The 9,123-nt window shown below is 33.2% G+C and overlaps 1 pseudogene; it reads right to left on the bottom strand.

Annotated features, from left to right (window-relative positions):
• Positions 1-685: 685 nt before the first annotated feature.
• LOC106026674 (UDP-glucuronosyltransferase 2B4-like) lies at positions 686-8,667 on the bottom strand (annotated as a pseudogene).
• Between the last annotated feature and the right edge of the window lie 456 nt (positions 8,668-9,123).

The raw sequence follows: 9,123 nt of genomic DNA, 5'->3' as shown, positions 1-9,123 counted from the left end.
TCACATGTATTTCATATGAGCATCCCATACAGTCAAAATTTATGAATGCTATTAAATTTAGTGGAAGTTTATAACTTTTATATTGTGAAATTTAGTAATAATTATTAGTAGTAATTCTTGCATTTTCAGTTTCCTTTGTCTTCTCTGCTTCTTTTATTTCCTTTTAGAATACTAAATTGGCTTTTTATTGTTGTCTCCTTGTTTGTTTGTTTGTTTATTTATTTATTTATTGGTATCTTGAATGGAACTCACAATCTAGTGCTTGGCAGGTAAGTGCTTATGCCTTGAGCTAAATCCTGAGCCATTTGCTGGAGTTTTATAAATACTTTGTCTTGAGTTCATCAATAAGTAGAAATACCATATCCTCACAACATTCATGACTCCTGTTTTACTGCTTAATTCTTATTCCTTATTCCTTAATTCATATTACTCTGTTACCATTATCCATGAGTCTTCTCATCCCATTTACAGACAATTTCAAAATCTGCATCACGCTTAACCTTGCCAAAATATTTCAAATAAGAATACCAAAAGAGTTCTTTGTGATCCTCAAAGTAGGCTACTAATGATGACTTCTACATTAAGCACATTTGCATTTCATTAATTTCACTTCAGACTCATTGATACTTTCTTGGATTTTTACGAGAACTTATATAAAAGGACAATTTGAACAAAATGTTTGTATTCATGAAGAGTTGTTAGGCACTGTCTTCAGTGCACTTAGCAAATCGGAACTTGACAGTGTTTTGAATTCTAGTTTAACAGCTACTCCTTTAGCCTCCACATGAGAAATGTTATCATGCTGTTCCCCAAACAAGGGAAGGCCCACCATTAGGATTCCATGGTAAATTGCTTCATAAACTGGGCTCCTCCATGAGTTATAAAAGCTCTGGTTTTTGAATGACCTAAGATCAGGTAAATGTCAGCATAATAATTCAGTATAAATCTTTAGAAATTAAATGAGAAATGTACAATATGAGCCACTGAAATGTGTAGTACTTTATAAGTCGTTTGTGTGCATATATCATTGTATATGTTTAACATTGTTTTTGTTTTGTGGACAAGTTCTCCCTATGTAGTCCATGGTGCCCTTTGTCTCTCTGTGTGGTCCAGTGTGACCTCAAACTCTCAACAGTTCTCCTGCTTCTGCCTAACATATGCTGGGGTTACAGTTGTGCACCACCACACTTAGAACAATCACATTGCTTTTGTATCTGAGGGCAAGAAAAGACAGGAAAGTGAATGCTACCTGGAAGACGGGGTATATTACCATAGCAGTGAATACATGATTGCCAGAAAAAGTTGTCACATGATGTGACAAAATGAACCAAGTAATATAGTTAAAGGATGAAGTTTGGCTTAGAACTTGTTTCTTTTTCTGGTAAAAAATGTGCAAGTCAGCAAGATGTGACACTGAGACTAAATTTAAGGAAATATTAAATCATAATAAAAGCAAATTTTTTTTCTCATTGAAAATGCAGCTTAACTAAAAATAAATCAACAGTGTTATTTTAAATAATATTTGAAAAACTCCATTTTGGTGAAAAGACACCTGTAAAAAAATTCTGGCAATTATTAAAACATCCTCTGAGAAGTATGTATATTTGCAATGAGAACTATAAAATTATTTCTGTGGAGAAAAAAATCAACTATTATAATTTATTTTCCTTCCCCTTAAAACTGGAAATATATTTAATGCGCTTGGTTTCTAGGTTTGATTTTACAACAATAAATATTCCTTGATTAGTTCTCTTTTGAAGTATCATTGTCCATACTAAACTGGGTTTTCAATTTTGGGTCTCCAGCATCTTAACAAGTAGGTCATTCTGTGGGATCCAGTTGTACAAGTGAGTGTTGGTTCCTAAGGTATCAGGATTTTTACCATCAAATTTCCAAAGAACCTACAAGCTATAATGTGCATTACACCATATGTAGAATTTTACAATTTAGAGACCACCAACATAAGTGCCTTTTATTTCATTGATTTTAAATTGAAGATAATAAGTTATATATGAAGAACTGTGAAGATACTGAGATCAATAGAGCAACAACATTTTCAAATTTATATTTAACCAGATGCAATATAGTCACATTACACATGTAATGGCTAAGACAAATAAGATACTAAATGCTAAATTAAATATTTTAGTATTGGTATTAAAACATTTAAAAGTTAAGAATATTATAATATTTTAGAAATATAGACACGGGTGAATAATAAATAATTTCTAATGGTTTACATCTTCATTAATATACATATTTCCAACAGTAGCTTGATTGAATATTAATACTAACATGATTAAAAAAAGATATTACTTTGGTTTACTTATAATTACTTTTTCCAGAGGTGATTTTATTAGATCTAGATGGGTCAAATATCATTTTTAGTGCATAAATTATGTAACGCGCACAATCAGATTTTTGTCAAAAAACAAGTAATTAGTTTTAGGAAGTACATGTAATTTTTTTCATGCTAAAATACAATTATACCTAATTGTTGATATTTTCAACAAGAAATATTATTACCACTCTTGGGTCTGGAAATTAAATTTAAGAAATTGTGTTTTTTGCAATTTATAAGTAATGTAATTTTTCAAAAGGATTGTATATTTTATAATGGTTAAGTTTTATTCAACTAATTCTTTACTAATGCTACAGTGCAATACATTCACAGCAGAGATTAACAGGATCTTCCATAGCCTAAGCATTTCAATACCCTATCTTACAATGAGGTGTGGACATTAGAAATTCAAGCTATTCTTAAACTGAACCTTCACTTACAAATACTTGAGTTCTATTTATTGTGGGATTGTTAAAAGTAACTGCAGGTTATCCACTTAAATTGGCATAGCATATTACAAATGTGCTGCATTTGAGCATAACTAAAATCTACTGTAGTTCATAGTTACTCAAAGACTGAAGTTGAATTAGATATATTACAAAGTTAATTTTTTTTTTTTTTTCTTTTTGGCACAGAGAATCGAACTCATGAACTCATGCCTGCCAGGCAGACACTAATGTCGAAGAGCTAAATCACACCCCCAATTTTTTTTTTTTTTTGAATGTGTATTATGTTTTACAAAGAGGGCAACTAGACATCTTCCCAAGACAGGCTTCTTTCTCTTTGATTCTTTATTTTCCTTTGCCTTTCTTGATTGGGAAGATATGAAGCTGATGTGATAAAAGCAGGGTTCTTTTGGAGCACATTGCACAACGCACAGGTTCAATTGTATGGAATAAAGCCAACTTCATGCCATTTTTGCTTTGTGATTTTTAAGATGTGGATGGCCCCCACTCGATCTAACATTCCTCATTTTTTAATTAACACAGCTGACCAGGTACCTGGATCTTGAATTGCTACTGTTTGCTTTTCTCTGCTCTGAATATTCCCCTGAAATATACACTAAACTCTACTCCAAAACTGGGCTAAATACAAAGGTGGGATAATATGGAAATCCTATCTTGCATGATTTATTCCAAAGTCTATCTATACCTGCATAAAATTACTATGTTAATTCACTATAAAATTCAACTTTTTCTGGAAAAGTACTGCAATAAAAAGTTGACCTCATCAACACTGTAGGAAAAATAGGCATGCTGCTGAAATCAGAAATTGCGGATCTTAGTGAGTTCTTCAGTGGAGGCCTGCCTTGAAACACTTTGGAAATCTTTTGCGGAATCTGTCCAAGGGCTGAAGCTATCCCTTGGCCTTCTCATCAGTCACGTTTCTGATCATTGACCCTAGAGAAAATACCAATACTGTGTTTGCCAGAGATCTGCACAAAGACTTCCACTTCCTGTAAAAAATTCAGTCCATCATAAAAAAAAAAAAACACAGCATAGCCAACACTTTTGAATAAAAAACTGTAAATGCAAAAATTAAAATTGTGTGAGCAAGAATTAGCACCAATTCTTTATCAGAGCAGATCAGACAAAAGGTTATCTTCAGCAATTCAAGTCAAGATATTGAAATGGTAATGCTATTAATCTTCTTGTTATAACCAATAATCACAACTGTTATTTTCTTGTGAAACAGAAGTTTTATACTTTATGTATATTTTATGAAAATCTTACAAAATTTTAGTTTTCATTTTTTTCTAGTCTTAGGAAATGAAGTTGACTTCATTCATTTTCTTTTCCATTTCTTTGTTTCACACTCTTAGTATGACTGTCATTGTTTTGAAAAATTTTTGGTGAGACAACTATAGTGGTGATATCTATACACACACACACACACACACACACACACACATAGCTTTTCACTATGACTAATTAATTGTTATTAAGATTTATTTAAGTAGGAAAAATGTGAATTTGTTTTTCTGGTCCCAGAAACCAAGCTCATGACAGATGCAGACAAGTGCCTACCAGATAGGCATAGTACCCCTGAGCTGTATCTCCAACCCAGTAAAGCAATTGTGATGCTGTGTTAAACACATATGTTCTTATTTAATCATCCCCAACATTTGGAGGTTTAAGTTACTTCAATGTTTTATTTTTATAAATAATTATTAGATAGATATTTATATATCTTGATTGCTTGTTTCACATGTTTTTCATATAATCATTCTATACAGTCAAAATTTATGAATGCTATTAAATTTAGTGGAAGTTTATAACTTTTTGTATTGTGCAATTTAGTAATAATTATTAGTAGTAATTTTTGCCATTTTCATTTTCCTTTGTCTTCTCTGCTTCTTTTATTTCATGCTCCTACTGACACTGTTATTTTGTAATGTGAATTTGTATATTTAAATCATATACTAAGAATGCTTCATAGATTTGATGTGTGAAGTTATTACATCATTTAAACAATTTGTAATCAAACAGCTAACAAGTTTTCTATTTTAAACCCATTATCAGATTTCAGTTTTATAGATTTCTTAAAAATCATATACACTGAACCAAAAAATGCCACATTTCTGCATATGCTTTAGAAATATGCTGTCAATTTAAAGTATATTATTGTATTCCTTCAAAAGGAATATCATTCTAGTCACTGCCAAAATAATTTTGTAATTCACATCAAATCACTTTTCAGAGAAATCATAGACCTTTCAAGTGTGTAATTCGCATGTCATGGAGCTTTCCTTTGCACTCACATGGTAAGCAATGTTGACGTCCACAGCTTGTTACTCTGGGGAGCTTTCTAGAGCTATCCTACAGACTTGAGATATTAAATACTTGCTTCAAGAAAGTAATCCATTCTTATGTACACTGAGATGGAAAACTCTGGGATCAGAAGTGGGGACTGATTTCAATGCCATGCAAAATGCAAGGAGGTTTTTGGCTTAATTATAACTATTGCTGGGGCCTCACAGGCATGCTATTGAGATAGTTCTTTCCGTAAGTTAGAATAAAAATAAAGAAGTACAGGACATAAATAAAATTTCCTCATACAACTTGTTCATCCAATCGCCTGATATTGTGCATTTACTTTCAGAGAATTCTATAGAACCTTTTCAGTATGAATTCACATGAGATTGTCATTTCAAATTGTTTGGTTATTAGTTTAAACTTAATGAGATTTTTAAATCTGTATTAGATAAATAACATGAATAATAAAATGACAATAACATCAATTAACTGCCCTTAAATCTGGACCACTTATTAAATGTAATGCATAGATTCTATGAAACATTTTACATTTCATCCATATAACATTGCATCCAAACTTATATTTTGATTATATGAGCAGGTTTTGCACACATGTGCGTACCTTAGTCTACATTTCCACCTGTGTTGCCTGAACACATACAGTTGCCTTCCATATGCTTACCATTGCTACCATTCTATATCTCTCCAATGTAATTCACAGATGTTGTCTTTAAGGTTACAAAAAAAAAAAAAAAAACAGGAAATCTAATAATCTCCTTCCCCAGCTCAGTTTTTTCTATATTTCAAGTAATTTTATTATACCGATTGGACATGGTCATGTCATTCTAAATTAGCAATCAAACAAAATTAGCTTCCTGACAAAAGAAGATTTCAGTTTTTGGCAGTTGTACCTACTATTTTAGCAGCTAATCTTTCTCAACCTCTTATCCTTTGGCCTATTCTTGTACTTTGTTCATTTATTATTATGGTTAATTCCTCTGGGAAAGTTACTATAATCCCCAAAGAAAAATTTCTTAATCATATAATCAATCCGTTTAAAAATACATTTCATGCAAAATCCCAATCCATCTCTACCTGTAGCTGTCTGTCACTGTGATCCTACACATAGTTGCAAGCGTCTGGTCACTGTGTCTTTGAGGGTTGGGACACCCAAACATTTAAACAAACACATGACATTTTATGTTTAAAAATACATTTCACGCAATTCTTATTACTTAATTATACTCTATTTTTCAAAGAGTACACAAGATGTGAGGAGCAAATAGTGTGTCTGTGTTATTTCTATGCTTATTTTACACTTGCTGAACACTTTTAAGATTCTGAGTCACTTTTAAGATTTTGATGGAACAAACGAATGATGAACGATATGAGGAATACTGAAGTCCAGATTCTAATGGAACTATTCTGATTATCTCCTAGGAATCCCAGTATTTCTGTAATGGTAATAAAATTCATATACTTTAGCTGGAGTATAAATATGTCTTCTTTCTTAAAAGAAGATCTTCTGAGGCATTTCTGGATGTCCTTCAATTTTTACGTTGCCTGAGTTTGTTTGAACCAGTGGTTCTCCTACCTCAGGTTTGATATTCTGAGATTATAGGCTTGTGCTAAAATGCCCATCTGAAATATGTGTTTCTACTTGACAAAATACTTGTCTGTTTCCCATGTGTTGCTCACTGTAAAGCAAGACCCTTAATGAATATAGCAAGACATTTTCACTGACAATGGAAAGGTAAAATTGACACAAGGATATATTGACCAAGTAGGGGTTTGGCAGGTTTGCAGTGGAGTCCTCCAACAAAGTCAAAATTTGGTAAAGATGAATGAGGAAATTCCAAGTCCCAGTAGCTTCAAAAAAGGCACATGTTTGCCTTTCTCATTGTCTCATATAAGGTTGTGGGTCTTCCTGAATAGAGAATTAATAAAAATAGAACAGGATGGGTAATTACAGAAATATTGAGTGAATATACTATTGCTTTTTAAAGATGTATGAATGATACATAAATTAATTGTTCACTTGAGTATTTAAAAATGACATTATGAAATAAGACTCTCCTATAGTAACTCTGTATATTCACAGTAATATGTAGATATTTAAATTATATAATTAAACATGAATGCATATTTCCTTAAAACTGTTAATTTAACAGATATACATTTTATGAATATTCTAGAGTTCAGAGACAAGCGAGCCTATTATAATTTTGTAACAACTTTTTCAGAAATTCCTTAGTGTTTTTCGATTACCTAGTTGGTACTAGATCAAAGACTAGGCATGAATTTACTGCTTTTTCATTGGTTTGGATTCATATATAAAGCTTAATAATATGTACTTATCATTTGCAAGCATTTGTACATATCTTATAGAAAATTTGCCAAAATTACAGAAAGGGAGATTTGTATTTGTACTTGATCATGTCTAATTGTTTTTAATAATGAAAACACATAATAGAAAACATTGCATCTATGTCTGCATTTCTACATACTTTAAAACTTTGAATTCAATCATTGCTAAGGATCTAGCACAGTATATCAGATCATTAGAATACTTAAAGTATTGGAGGCTAGGATACAACTCTGTAACACAAGTGTCAAGGAATGTTTTAGATTGTAAAGCAAAAATAGTTGTTTTATATAAGGAAATTGATCTACTCATAAACAATTCCATCAATGCTGCTTTTACTAGAAACATGTATAATTCCTCATTACACTTGTATTCATTTATAAAGAGGTAGCAAATTGTTTTTATTTTGAAATGAAAAGACTGTGAAATTGATATGAAATTGCAAAATGAAAGACTAAGTTCTTCATTATAAACTTGTATGACCTCTAGGAATTTTCTGCATCAGTAGTAGGCTATTGTTTCAGACATATAGCACAATAACATAAATGTCCTTACATATTCTGTGAGAATGACTGATAATTTAACTTTTTATTTCACTGTTTACATATAAAAGAGAAATCCATTTAGTTTATATTCATCCAAGCTCTATTTCAAAGCCAGAGTAAAGAAGACTTCATTTTACTAACTAAAAACATGACTTACCTAAATTTTCACTATAAAACATGTTCCACTTTTTCTGATAAAAAGTTTCAAACCAAAAGTCAAAATAAAGCATGCATATCATGTTTTTTTACCCTTTCCATGAAAGTCATTTGGCTGCTTAAGCATGGCATTATAACAGGTACATAAGAAGGAGGAAACAGATTCGCCTCAACGTTCTAGCTGTGTTTGGAGAACTGTGGAGTTCTAAGCAAGCAGGCAGGCACCCACTTTCCCCAAAGCCCAGCTTGTTTGGGACCCTCACACCTTCTAGATGCAGTGGAACAGCTAGGCGGGTCTGGGGCGCCAGCATCCACCTCCCTGTGTGTTTGTAGGACTGTGGAGTTCTAAGCAAGCAAGTGAACGCCACTGACTCCAGAGGCCTGGCATCCTGGGGTAAGTGCCCTGTACACTTTCCCCAAGGCCAGCTTGTTTGGGAATCTGGAGCCTTGTGGGTGCACTTGAAGAGCTAGGTGGGTCTGAGGCGCCTGCATCTGCCTACCCATTCTGGCTGTGTTTGGAGAACTGTGGAGTTCTAAGCAAGCAAGAGGGCACCACCTTTCTCTGTGGCCCAGCTTGTTTGGGACTCTCACACCATCTGGGTGCAGTGGAAAAGCTAGGCATGTCTGGGACACCTGCATCTGCATTCCCATTCAGGCTGTGCTTGGAGAACTGTGGAATTCTAAGCAACCAGGCTGCTGCCCACTTTTCCCTGAGCCCAGCTTGTTTGGGACTGGGGATTTCCAAGCAAGCAGGTGACTGCTACCAGTTCCAGAGGCCTGGTGGCCTGGGGGAACTGAGTGCCAGAGTCCCAGGAGCTGCAAGCATAGAAGTGAATTTCCAACAGACCCTGGGGAAGTTTTTGAATAACACTTGAAATAGAGAAATATAGGAAAATGACAAAATGAAAGACCAAATTACAGTTTCAAACCTCCAGCTCATACCAAGAAACTCTAGGAGTG

Source organism: Cavia porcellus, unplaced genomic scaffold, assembly GCF_034190915.1.
Source record: "Cavia porcellus strain 051 isolate PalLab524CR breed Dunkin Hartley unplaced genomic scaffold, mCavPor4.1 scaffold_30, whole genome shotgun sequence".
Taxonomy (NCBI): domain Eukaryota; kingdom Metazoa; phylum Chordata; class Mammalia; order Rodentia; family Caviidae; genus Cavia; species Cavia porcellus.
This window is presented reverse-complemented; position numbering and strand designations above follow the sequence as displayed.